Consider the following 13,851-nt stretch of genomic DNA (forward strand, 5'->3'; position numbering starts at 1 on the left):
GAATATCTAATCCCAACCCCTGGCATGGGCAGGGACACCTTCCCCCAGAGATGTGACACACAGCAGGTGACACAGGGGAGGTGACACAGCAGAGAGGAGATGCCCTGGCTCTGCTCAGCTCCAGGAAAACCAATGAATGTTTCACAGAGCTCTCACATATGGGAAGTGTCTGAAGTTCTAAAACATCAGGATAAAAATCAAGGCAGGGCAGGGATGGGTGGCAGCAGTGGGAGCATCTCTGGGTGGATAACACAGAGAATTGTGACCCAGCAAAATGGGTGTGCAGGGAGGGAAGAGCACGTCTAGGCATAAAGGGAATGCAGCAGAGAAGGATGGGGCTTTGGACTGGAAACAAAGTGCCCAGGAAATGTCTTGGCAGAGAGGGATGTGCCAGGCCGTGGAAGATTTCCCTGGAGCACTGGAATCCCTTGGAGAGCACTGGAGAGAAATGAAGGGAACATGCCTTGGCATCCAGGACAGCCAGGAGCAGGGAGGAGGGAGGGAATGTGGACATTTCCAGGCTCAGCAGCCACTGCTTGCCTCCAGCTGGGAGCAGAGTTCCTGCCTCAGCAGCTTTATCACTATTTTAGGTTGGAAATATCAAACTCTTTCTCCCCTGGGCTGAGCTCAGAGATTCTCCAAGTCCCAGAGCAGCTACTGAGCTCCAGAGCTGCCCGTCCCCAAGGAGGACATGGGGGAGAAAAGTCCAGCCTGGTGGGGTATCCCTGGGAGAGGGAGATGTCTCTTCCCCAGCTCCTGGGGAGTGGAGCCATCCCTATACCTGTGTTTGACACCTTTTCCATGGACCTCCTTTGATGGCACTAATTGGCCAGAGAGCTACAGGGAGACCCTGGCACGGTGGTGGAAGGATGAAATGAAATGGGAATGCAGAATAAATCATGAGCCAGTTTCCAGCATTTTCTTGGCTGACATGCAATGGCTAATCATTCTGATGGCAGAATTTACATAATTACTCTGCCCACTGGCCCAGGATGGCCTGAGCAGAAAGAAAAACAGGCTGCTGATTCCAAGGGGGATGTTTGTGGAAGTGATTGAGGGAGTCGCGGGGCTCGGGGCTGGGAACAGATGGGCTTGGTCATGGGGCTGGACCTGGGGCTCCCCTCTGCTCTGTGCAGATGGTGCTGCTCAGACAGAACCCCACAAACAGCATTTCCAGGCAGAATTCCCACCTTTCATGGTCAAAGTTGTGTAACTGATGGGTGAAACAAGAAGGAATTTGGAAAAAAGCAGCAAAGCAGGAGGAATCAAAGCAGTGCTGTGATTAGTGGGGAGGTGCAGCAGGACATTGGAAACTGATTTCCTCACACCCTGAGCACCCAAAGAAACCAAATTCAGAAATCCTGATGGACCCCAACTCCCAGGCTGCTCCACAAATTTCCAACTTGGAATTAGTGGCATTCCACAGAATCCCAGAAGGATTTGGGTGGGGAGGGATCTTAAACCTCATCCAGCCCAGGCCCTGCCATGGACAGGGACCTCTTCTATTGCACCAGGTTGCTCTAAGCCCCATCCAACTTGACTTGGAAGGTTGTCCTCTCTTTTCTCATGTCACGCTCCTGTTTTTCTCTCTTTTTCTGCCAACCCATCATGGAGCCCTCATACAATGTGTCAATTAGCACAAGGCCATGGAAGATATCTGTGGGAAGCACTGGAATCCCATGGGGAGCATTTTTGATTATTTAAGACACTTCCCCATCCCTGGAAGTCCTTCCCTACCACAAGACAGTTCCCAGGAATGGATCCACTCCAGCCCTGACACCCTGTGCAGCCCCGGCTTTCTCTGATCCTTCTGAAACATTTGACAGAAATCCTTCTATTGCTTGGAAAACTAAAATCAGATCAGCAAAGCTGAAACCTTTCAGTGCCACTGTGAGTTCCTGTGGCAAAATTGGCTCCAGCTCTGTGCTCCCTGTGAGGTTTTGGATTGCAGAACATCCCTGTGTGGTGTTAACACACTCCACAAGCAGGACAATCCATGTTTCTTGTTTGGTTAACACTGGGAGGCTCCAGGGCCTTCCCACACACATTCATTTGCATATTTCTTCCAGTGGAACCTAATAAAATATTCATATCATTAAAGGAGAGGGGGAAAAGAGAGGGGCTGTGGCTGCTCCTGTGGCTGAGGCAGTGGGAGAGCTGTGTTCTCCAGCAGGGGAGGGTGGGGGCAGAGGGTGACACTGATGCTGAGGCGACACTGATCTTGAGCTGTCCCCTGGCCCTGCTGAGCTGTCACTGTCCTGCTCTATCCACAGACTGGGATAGAACAGCCCCTGCTTCCCCAAGGTTCCCCTTCCCTGAGCCTCGTATGGAGGCACTGCCTGCCAGGTACAGAGGGAAACTGTCGGGACCCAGGACATTGCTCTGGCTGCCCTGGAGGACTCCAGACCCTGACAGGGGGCTCAGAGACCTTGGCACAGAGTCAAAAACACCTGTGCCTTTGATTTTAGCCCATGGAAACAATTCCCAACTTTGTGTGAAGAATTACAAACCACAAGAGTTTGATTAAAATGATAGTGAATTTGTCACAAGGTAAAAAAATAACGTTTTGGGGTTTTAGAATAAAAGTTCAAGAGGCAAGATGCAAGAATCTAGGTGTGTCCTGTCCATCTTCTTCTTCTTGTCCTCCATCTTCAACCGGAATAGTGACACTTTTGGGTAAGTTTAAAGTAGAGTCAGACTGTCTAACATAGGTGATAGATATTAAGGAATTATTGTAAATAAAGTACACATAGTTCGTAGTACAAAAAGTTAACACCACCCCAAGGGTGGTCAGTATTCCACAACCTGACCAGATCTCAGCAGGCCAGAGAAAGAATGGAATAGATAAGGAAAAATAAACAACCTTAAAAAGCAGAACCGACAAACTTCTTCTGTTGTGGGGCTGGGAAAAAAAAAAAGACTTTCTAATACCTCAAGAGTCATCTCAACCACAGAAACCCAAGAAGAAACCACGTCCCTGTTGGTTGTTCCTCTCCTCCCTCTGTGCTCCCACCCAGGATGAGCAGCAGGCCATGCTCTGCAGCCCACAGCCTGTGCCAGGCCCTCCATGGCCCTGCAGCCCACAGCCTGTGCCAGGCCCTCCATGGCTGCCCTGCCCACAGCCTGTGCCAGGCCCCTCCATGGCCCTCCTGCCCACAGCCTGTGCCAGGCCCTCCATGGCCGCCCTGCCCACAGCCTGTGCCAGGCCCTCCATGGCTGCCCTGCCCACAGCCTGTGCCAGGCCCCTCCAATGGCCCTGCAGCCCACAGCCTGTGCCAGGCCCTCCATGGCTGCCCTGCCCACAGCCTGTGCCAGGCCCCTCCATGGCCCTGCAGCCCACAGCCTGTGCCAGGCCCTCCATGGTCGCCCTGCCCATGCCCTGTCCGTGCTGAGGAGCAGCAGCACCCTGGCCTGCAGGAGCTGAAGTCAGGCTAATCAGGATGTATAGCCAGCCACCGAGGCCATGAATATTTAATGAGGCCTGTTAAAGGATTTTTAGAAGTGCTCTCCCCACGGACACCACGATGACTTCTTTGTTTATAATTTTTTCCCCCTTTCCTGTTGCCACTAATCACCGACTCTCAGCTCCTTAATGGCACCTTCGGGGAGCTCTGGGGATGACTTATTTCTTTATTTATTTACTTGCTCCAAAGTGGAGAGAAAGCCTGACTGCCATTGCCACGGGTGGTTCCAGGTGCCAGGATCCATCCTTGCAGGAGTGGATGTTCCTGGCTGTGCTGGGGGGACAGGAGTGGGACCTGGATCCATCCCCTCCCTGGATCCATCCCTTCCCTGAGTCCATCTTCTCCCTGGGTCCATCCTCTCCCTGGATCCATCCTCTTCCTGCATCCATCCCCTCCCTGGATCCATCCTCTCCCTGGATCCATCCTCTCCCTGGATCCATCCTCTCCCTGGATCCATCCTCTCACTGGATCCATCCTCTCCCTGGGTCCAACTCCTCCATGGATCCATCCTCTCCCTGGCTGAGAGCAGGAGGGGCCGAGGCAATGGGCAGGGAGGGAAAGGAAGGGAGGGTCCCTGCACTGGAGCTACATGAGATGTTTTCACTGGAGAAAATGAAGTTGTTTATTACAATAAGGGTGAGCAGGCCCTGACCCAGGTGTCCAGAGAAGCTGTGGCTGCCCCTGGATCCCTGGAAGTGTCCAAGGCCTCGCTGGGCTTTTTCTGAAATGTCCAAAAGCATCTTCTGTCTCACACAGGCCTGAACATTGCCAGTTGGCCTTGGGAATCTGTTCCAGGAGGAAATTTTCCTTTTTCTTAACTTAAATGTTTTTTATTATTTATGTCAGAAAACTCTGCCTGCTTTCAGAGGGAACTGTTACATCTTTAATTTTGTGAAGATGGGGGAGGTGTCACTCAGAATCTTCTCAAGAAGATGCTGACAGCTGAGGATGGGAGTCTGGGCCTGCCCCAGGCCCTGCCCATGCTGCCCAGCCCAGGGCATCTCCCCCAGCCTCATGTGGGGCAATTTAGAGGGGGCAGAGCCAGCCCAGCCCCAGCCCCCTCTCAGCTGAGGGTGCTGGGGATGCTGAGTGGCAGCAATTCGGGATGCTGAGTGGCAGCAATTCCTCTTCCTGCTCACATCAATTTGCACCAGGTTCTGCTGCTGGCTGGGCCTCCATGCCAAGCTTTAGTGCTTTTTAATTGCCTGGTGGAGCTGGCTCAGCTCGGAGCTCTCCAGAGCCCCAGACTCGCCTTGGTAACTGTCTGAACCACCAGGGCAGAGCAACAGGAAGGCAGGACAGGGAATTGAGCTGGCTCCTCTCTGGGAATGTTCCCACACCTCTGTAGTTGGTTTTCCAGACCTTCTCTTCATCCTCTTACTGGAAGTGAGTCCTCCTTCCCCAGAGCTGCTGTGAGAGGCGTCAGAAGACAACCACTGCATTCCCAAATTCCCAAATCCTGCTCCTGTCCAGGCTCCTGTGCTTTGGCAGGAGCTGTGCTCCATCCTGGACAACCTGTTGCCATCAGCTGAGCAAAATCTGCTCTCCTTCCTGAAATTCCACCACCCTTCCACAGCTGTCTCTGGCCCCAGACAAGTCCCTGCAGGATTTTGTCATCCTCATTCTCTGCTCCCAGTCTGGCACAAGGCATCCTTCAACTCACAGAATCATAGAATGGTTTGGGTGGGAAGGGACCTTAAATCTCATCCCATTCCAACCCCTGATGGGCAGAGACACCTTCCAGTAGACCAGACTGTTCAGAGCTCCCTCCAGCCTAGCCTTGGATGAAGAATAAAGGCATGGCCAGGATTTCCATGTGTGTTTGCCCTGCAGGCAGCATTCCCAACCCAGGGAGCCTGGAGAAAGGGCTGCACCTGAGCCCTGACTCCCAAGACCTGCTCACGGCATGGATGGGAAGTTCTGCAGGGATGTTAATGGCACAGAGAAAAGCCATTAAAGGAGGAAGAGTTGAGGTTACAATATTGTGCTGAAAAGTTTATTGCTGCCTGTAGAGACATCAGGTCTGTACTTCCAGGATTACTCAGTGCTTAATGCCCAGTGCCTGCGCATTAGTTTTGCCGGGAAGCCCATTTGGGGTTCTTCCAAAACGGAAAAATTAAAGGGCTTCCCTAATAAATGTGCTGTCCAAAAGCAAAAGGGAGAAAAAAAGGCTCCAAGCCCAGCTCAGGAACCCAACATGAGGCAGCAGTGTGGGGCCAGGGGTTGTCCTGCTGGCTGAGCCCTGGATGGGCAGTGCTGGCCCCTGGAAGTTCTGGGAATGGACATCCATTGCTGCTCCCTTGCACTGCTGGCTCCTCCTGACACTAAGCTACAGCAGGAAAAAATGCAAATTTACACATTAATTTGGGTGTCCAGCAGGTGAATTTGCCTGGGAAATTCTCCTGATTTCACTGATAGATGGAAACTCCAGAGCAGCGGCGACTTGCTTGTCACCTTGCTCTCCATCCATCCATCCATCCATCCATCCATCCATCCATCCATCCATCCATCCATCCATCCATCCCCTGTGCTCGAGAGAACAGCCCTTTTCCTACATCCAGGCTCTCAGGCCCCCTCTTTCCCAGCATTTACCACTTGCCCTCCACCTGGGAATGGAATGAGTGCCTGGAATAGATGCAGCCTGGATGGGGAGGCAGCAGCATTTGGGGAAGCGGCAGCGATTCAGCCCAAAGACTCCTTGGGCTCCCTCCTGCTCCAGTCCTGGCACCCAGCTCTGATCTGAAATCAATGTGAGTGAGGTGCCAGGATGTCAGTGAGACTCTGTGTCTCTCTGCAATCCAGAGAACCCAGAACTTTGTGTAGGCACTGCCTGGAAACAGAGCACAGCGTGGAGCAGCAGCTTTGTGCAGCTCTCAGGAGGTCCTTAACTGCCTTGGGCTCCACCTTGGCTGGGCCAAGGATGGTCCATTTGTGTCCTCTGGCCATCTCCAAGAGTTCTGGGGGCTGGGGGGTTTCTGTGTGTGCTCAGGTGAGGGTTTGGTTCACTTGGAAATGTCACTGGGAGCTGGGAATGACACCAGGGTCCAGTTTGCCTTGGGAGCAGAGGGTGGGAGCTCCACAGCAGCCCCTGCTCCCAGGGACATCGATTCCCTGGTGGCTCAGCTGGAGTAAAGGAGGCTCAGGGGCCCTTGGGGTTCTGCACAACCCCTGACAGGAGGGGACAGCCAGGAAGGTCAGGCTTTCAGGGAACAGGGACAGGAAAAGAGGGAAGGGCCTCAGGCTGGGCCAGGGGTGCTCAGGGTGGAAATCAGCAGGAATTTCCTTGTGGAAAAGATTGTCAGGCATGGGAAGGGACTGTCCAGGGAGGTTTGGAATCCCCATCCCTCGAGGGATCTAAAAGTCATATGAATGTGACACTTGGGGACATGGGTCAGTGGTGGCCTTGGAAGTTCTGGGGAATGGTTGGATTGGATGACCCCCCCATAGAGGGCTTTTCCTGTGTAAATGATTCCATGTGTCCATGAATTCACCAAGGAATGTGGCCTGTACAGGAGATTTGTCTCTTCATGAGCTCTCACTGAGGGAAGTTAAGGTTTGACTCCCTTGGTGAGCCCAGGGCTGGGCTGTGGCTCAGTTTTTGGCATAATCCCTGTGCCAGGGACATTGTGGGACTGGGAGATTCCCTGGCAGGGAAGGGTGAGGATTTTTTTGGGAAGAGGAAGGAAAAGCAAAGGAAAAAGAGGAGAGAGGAGGAGAGTACAGGGCAAAAAAGCCCAAGACAGTGAGCACCAAACCTTGGGGAGCACAGGAAGAGCTCACAGGCAGAGCCAGGCTGGGCAGGTAGGGGCTCACCTTAAGCTGGGTCTGGATCTTTCCACGAGCTGATCTCAGAATCCTTTGCTGAAATTAGAAGATCTATGCCTAAACTTAATCAAAAAGAGGCAACAGAAGAAGATGAGTGGAATGACTGGAGATTACAGGGAAGCAGTGGAACTTGGAGAGGGGCAGAATGAGTGTTGAAACCTCAGGGAGCTGTGACTTTCCTTGCAAAACCAGATCATTTGGGAATGTCAGTGCATCCAGGTGTCACTCCTCCAGAGCGTGGGTGCTCTGCCCAGCCAGGGATCTCATCCCATCCGTGTCTCCCTCTTTCCTGCCCTGGGCTGTGCTGCTCTCCAGCCAGGAATCCTGCTGAGGAAAGCTGGGATTGTGGATCCGGGCAGGGCTTGGCACAGGATCCATGTCAGGGGCAACGCCAGCTTTCCTCCTGCCACAAATCCCTCCCCGCCTGCTGGGGAAGCAGCTCCGCTGCTCGGAGGGTTCATTAGGGCTCATTAGTGCCCATTAACAGATCTGTCCCAGAGCACAGCAGCACCTGCAGCTGTGAGCTCCAGGGAATTGTTTCAGTTTCCTCTCAGCTCCTTCTCCTTGCCTCAGTTTCCCAGCCTGGGTAACCTCGGTGCTCCCGGATGCTCTTTGGATCCAGGATTTCTCCTCCTGCCCTCCAAGAGCTGCCTCGTCTCTCTGCAGGAGCACTTTGGCTGCTCCATCCTTGGAAGTCTCCAAGGCCAGGTTGGACGGGGCTTGGAGCGCCCTGGGATAGTGGAAGGTGTCCCTGCCCATGGAAGGTGGGGATGATTTTAGGGTCTTTATGGTCCTTTGCAAGCCCAACCATTCCGTGATTCTCTAATTTAAACACACAATGTGTCTCCTCTCAGGTCTTGTCTCTTTTGCCCACATCAGTTTTTTCCTCGATATTTTTTCTTTATCTCTTGAATTTTTCCAGTTTATATTTCTTATTAGATATTTATACATTTCTTACTAATGAGAAAAGAATTTTAAGTTTGTATTTTTTATTAAACAAGAAACTTTCTTGTTTTTACCTTGGTGGCTGGCAGTTCACGGGGAGGTGACAGCTGAGTGACAGCTCTGGCAGAGCAGGAAGGGAGGGACTCAATACCTGAGATCAGTCATGACAAACTGCCTGGGCAGGGCCTTTCCTTGCTCACATCCCCCTGACTGCTGAGGAGCCGACGGGGCAGGAGATGGAGTTAAACCCAGCCTGGACAACTGGGAGAGAACAGGAGGAGGAGAGGCTGCACTGGAAAATTTGGGGATGTGGAGCAGAGGGTGCTGAGGGGAAAGTGACAGGGCCAAGCATGCTGCTCCTTTGTGGCAGCTGAGGAAAGCCTCAGGACAGTCAGAGCCAAGCTCTGTCTGCACTTCTCGGGAGGTGATGTGGGAGATGAGCTCAGGTACAACAGCCCCGGCTGCAGAGGTCTCTGTATCCTTGCCCAGCGGGATCTGCTCCCTGCATCGGCTCCTCCTGTTCCTTCCCCACCCAAATTCCTCACGGCACCAGCGGGAGGGCTCCAGCTGAACCAGGCTCCAGCCCGGAGCAGGAAGGTGCAGGGGAGGATTCCCCAATTCCCGAAGTCTCGCCTGCATCCCCGCTCCCCTCCTGCCTGTCTCGGTGGCCCCGCGGAAGAGCAGGGACGGTGTCTGCTGGCAGCCCGGGGCCCTCCAGGAGTTGTGCAATGTGTTATCAATTCCTCAGGGGAAGATAATGTTGTCTTTCACAGCTCCTGTGTCAGCTCTGCTGATTAGTCTGATGCAAATGAGCTTTTAGCCTTGACACGGAGCCCGAGGTCCGGGAGGGAAGGAGGATCCAGCACAGTCCCGGAGAGCTGGACCACTCCTGGCAGTCCCAGCACCACCCTGAGACAAGGAGCAGGACTTGGGCTTGTCTTTTCTGGGGTTTCTCCATCATTTTCACTCAAATAATCTCCCTTTGGTCTGTGAATGAAGGTCTGTTGCTCTTCTCCTGGTTCTGCCCATAGATTTGCACCAAGGCCGAGTAACTCCCACCCATCTCCCGTGCCTCTTCCCCAGCCTCCTGCACTTGGTGCTGCTCTGGGACACATTCCTGGGGGGCTCATGGAAAATGCCTTCTGGACAAAGAGCCCTTTGTACCTGCAAACTGAGGGAGAGGGGGAAAACCTGTGGAGCATCTCATTTGTGCTGCTGCTTTTCTAACCAGAACTGCCCCTCAAACCCAGGCCTTTCCTTTCCTGTCACCAACACCTGCTTCTGCTAAAAAGCCACCCAGCACCAGCCTCCCTGCCTGCAGAGGTTGGTATTTTATTTAGGGCTGATCCATTTTTCTTTTAATTCAGATCAATGCGGGTTAATTGAGAACGGCTTATTTTTACTTCTGCTGGTCTCTGCCTGCCAGGATCAATAGCAGTCATTTCCACTTAAACCGTTGTACCTTTACTGGAACCAGCAGAGCCCCCAGCCCTCCACGCAGCCCCATCCCTGTGGTTCCTGGTGCAATAATTCCAACCAGGCTCTCGTCAGTCTGGCTGCAGCGGCATCCTCGTCATGCTGGGAGGAAATGGAGCCGTGCTCAGCCCCGACCGGGGGAGATGGATTACAGCCTGCAACATTTGCACACTAAAAATACCCAGCGAGGGGCAGCCGCTCATTGATCCCTGGGCCTTAATGGGCCGCGGAGGGTCCCTCTGGCCGCCCGCTGCCGCTAGATGGGGCGATGCGGCAGCGCTGCAGCCCCGAGCCGGCTGCGCCTCCCTGGCCGCGGAGGCGGCTCCGCTCAGCCCGAGACCTGCAGGAGCCCGGTTCCCACACCCGAGACTCCTTCGGTGGATGCAAACCCCCCACGGCATTCCCGGGGAGCTGAAGGAAACACGGGTGTTGCTGCTGGCTGTGTGTCCAGAGGGAAATCCTCGTGGGTGGGGTGGGTTTGGGGCCAGGCTGCTGCATCCCAGGGGTTGTCCTTGGCCGGTGGAAAATCATAGGATGTTTTGGGTTGGAAGGGACTTTAAAGCTCATCCCAGCCTCTGCCGTGGGCAGGGACACCTGCCACCATCGCAGGCCTTGGACACCTGATGGGATGTGACAAATCTCTCCCCCTGGATCCTGGGTGGCTCAGAAATGTCTTGGTGTGACTGCTCTCCTCGTGGTGCAGTTTAATGTTTAAAACTTAAAATTTACATCCAACACAGTGGGCAGCATGGTGGCCCAAAGGGGCCACTGTCCCCTTGCTCTGCCTGCTCGCACCTTCCCTGGCTCCCTGGCCATCATCCCCATGCGCCCAGCTCTTCCCTCTCTGTTCTAGCAGCTGAGCACTCATCCTGCCGTGGGAGCCTGTGGAAGCATTGCAGGAATTCTTTCTGGGATATTATCAGTTAATCTGTTAATGGAGAACCAAGTCAGGTGGGCACAGAGGAGGGAGATCCTCTGCAGGACAGCAGTTCAGTGTTCAAAGGACATTTTCCTCTCAGTCATTGGCAGAGGTTGGCTTAACTGGAGTTCTTGTGGAGAAGTTCCCATGGCTCCCATGGCTCTGTGGCCACCTGGGCAGGTGAGGGCCAGCTCTGGGCCTTGTCCACAGGAAGGAAAAATGGAGCAATGGGAGAAAGAGCCATCAAAGCAATGCCAAAGTCCTTCCCTTCCTCCCCTTCCCTGGCAGCAATCCCTGATCCCTGTGTTTGCTGCCCTTTCCAGAGACGGCAGATTGAGACCTCCCAACCCAGCTGATGTTTGGGGAAGAGAAGAATTACCAATTTCCTGATGGGTAAAACCAGGGACAGAGCAGCCGGCGAGTTCTGGCCATAAATGTCAGGGAATAATGGCCTTGGCCCCTACCCCTGGAGCAGAACTGATTTAAAGGGTCGTTAAAAAGGGTCGGTGTCCATAAGGGTGGTGCACAGGGTCTCCAGCCCAGCTCCTTTATTTCCTCTGGCTGGATCCACCAGGGCCATGGGCTTAGAGAAGCCATATGTCAGCTAAATGTGTCTCTAATTGATTTCTGGACCTGCTTGGAGTGTAAACATTTTACCAGTCAGAGAGCAGCTGATCTGGAGAGGAGGTGGGAGGGGAAAGGGCAGGAGAAAGTCTGGTGTGAAGCTGAGGGGAGCCTCGGAAAACGACTTTTGTCTGGCCCCATCAAACCCCAACTCGCGGCGGCCCCTCCGCGGGGTTCCCGGGTAATGGAGTCGCTCCCAGGGCAAAAGTTAACTCCAATTAGGGGCTGAGCAGGGAGGGGTTCCACTCCCACGTTTCCGCGCCGGAGCCGTGTCAGCTCCCGTTACGGAGATGGGCCGGGCAGCAGCTGGGAACAGCGTGTGGACAATGAGGGGTGTCCTGGGAATCCTTCCTGCAGGGACACGGCCCGGGCCCGCCACTCCTCCTCCTCCTCCTCCTCCTCCTCCTCCTCCCTCCCTCCCAGCCATGGACAGGACCCCACTAAAACGGTTCCTTCAGGACATTCCCCAAATTTCCCCCTAAACCGTCTCTGTTCCCTCATCCCCGCACACAGCCCCTGTTTAACCCCTTGTTTGCTGAACCCCCCTGGGAACGCTGGGTGAAGCCTGACGGGACCAGAGAGGGAAAATCAATGCCAAGGTTGATGCTGCCCTGTAAAAACCACGGTCAAGAACCAAACCCAAGTCCAAACAGGTGTGGAAAGGCAGATAGTGGTAACAGTGCTCCTGTGTCCCTGGGACTGCCCTGGTGGAGTGGCCGTGAGTGCTGAGGAGGGGGACCAAAGCCTCAGGGTCACCCCATGTGAGACCCCTCTGGAAGATCCCCCCAGCAGCCCTGGGCCCCCCAGGCTGTCCCCAGCACCCCTCTCTGGCCGTGTTTCCTTTCTCACCTCAGCCTTTGCTGTCACCTGCCGAGGACGAGCAGTCCAGGTGGTAAACAGAGATGGAAACCAGAGATCCTCCGTCCCTTACAAGCCTTCAATTCAACCTCCAAGATTTTGTTCCCGAGCCACAAAGAGCAGGGAGGATTTGGGATTTCTCCTTCTGAGCAGGGAAAACAAAGTCCATTAGAGATCTCCTCCTACCCGATGAATAATCAGCTTTACTGAGCCTTTTAATTAAACAGCAAGGTTGCACAGAACTACTTACTTTAGAAAATATTGCGGAGCATTTACTGGAATAAAACACAACAAATTCTGTTTCAAGTCAGGTTTTTCTTCCTTGTTTTCCCTCTCTCCGAGCTTCTCCAAAGCTTTCAGTCAGCTTAAATGTAATAAGTCAGCTCACCTGAACAGAACTGAAACCTGTTCGATAAAACCCAAGGCAAAAGAGAGGGAAAAGTGGGGAATTATTAGAAAATGTTGGAGTGTAATGATTTTGGGGAAGCTGGAGGTTTTTGGGGCTTCAAAATGGTGATTTTGTTCCTAAACAGTTCTAAAATGAGCAATGACAAGTGCAAACAGGTTAAAGCTGACATCCAAACAGCTGCTGAATGGAATGTTAAGGGTAAAGAATCGGGGGGGGGGTGTCTGTGTTACACTTTTTAATAGTTTTTTTCCCCTCCAGATGGAGAGAAAAAAGAAACCCTCCCTGTGCATCCAAACCGCATTTTTCCTCCGGTGACTCAGTGGGATTCTCTGTCGGTGCAGGCTGGGACAGGAGCTGCGGTTTTTGCGCCTCCCGCCCATCGCCGCTCTCAGCCCCTCGCTGTGCCCGGCCCCGCCGTCTGCGTGTGCCCCGCCGCCACCAGCGGCCACCAGCAGCCCGGGTGGCTCTGTGCTGCTGGGCTGGGCCGTGCTGTGCTGTGCTGTGCCGTGCTGTGCCGTGCTGGGCTGTGCCGTGCTGGGCTGTGCCGCGCCTCACAGCTGACACCGGCTCCGGTGATCCCTGGCGGCTCCGGGCCGGGGTCGGGCACTGCGAGCGGCCCCCGCCCCAGCACGGCTCTTCAAGCCCGGCTGTCGGTCTGCGGGGGGAGGAATAGCTCTACACCGGGATTACTCCGAGGTGGAAGCCGCCGGCAGCAGCCCTGCAGCTCCGAGCCAGCGGCAGATGGAATTCCGTGCGGCTGGAGGCTCCAGATGCGCTGGGTCCGGCTTTCCCTGCACGGGTTCCCGGTTAAATTGATCAGATCCAGCTTTCCCTGCAAGGGTTACTGGATTAAATTGATCAGATCCAGCTTTCCTTGCAAAGGTTACTGGATTAAATTGATCAGATCCAGCTTTCCCTGCAAAGGGTTACTGGATTAAATTGATCAGGTCCAGCTTTCCCCGCATGGGTTACTGGATTAAATTGATCAGATCCAGCTTTCCCTGCACGGGTTACTGGATTAATTTGATCAGATCCAGCTTCCCTTGCAAAGGTTACTGGATTAAATTGATCAGATCCAGCTTTCCCTGCAAAGGTTACTGAATTAAATTGATCAGATCCATCTTTCCCTGCACGGGTTCCCGGTTAAATCCAGCTTTCCCTGCACTGGTTACTGGATTAAATTGATCAGATCCAGCTTTCCCTGCACGGGTTCCCGGGTTAAAGCGCTGCCGAAGGACCCGAGGCTCGCTCGGGGTTCTGTGCTAGAAGGCAGCGGCAGGAGCAGTGACCGCTGTGGTTGGAGCCCTTCCCTGCTCTGCCCCAGCTCCCGG

Source organism: Zonotrichia leucophrys, chromosome 4A (assembly GCF_028769735.1).
Source record: "Zonotrichia leucophrys gambelii isolate GWCS_2022_RI chromosome 4A, RI_Zleu_2.0, whole genome shotgun sequence".
Taxonomy (NCBI): domain Eukaryota; kingdom Metazoa; phylum Chordata; class Aves; order Passeriformes; family Passerellidae; genus Zonotrichia; species Zonotrichia leucophrys.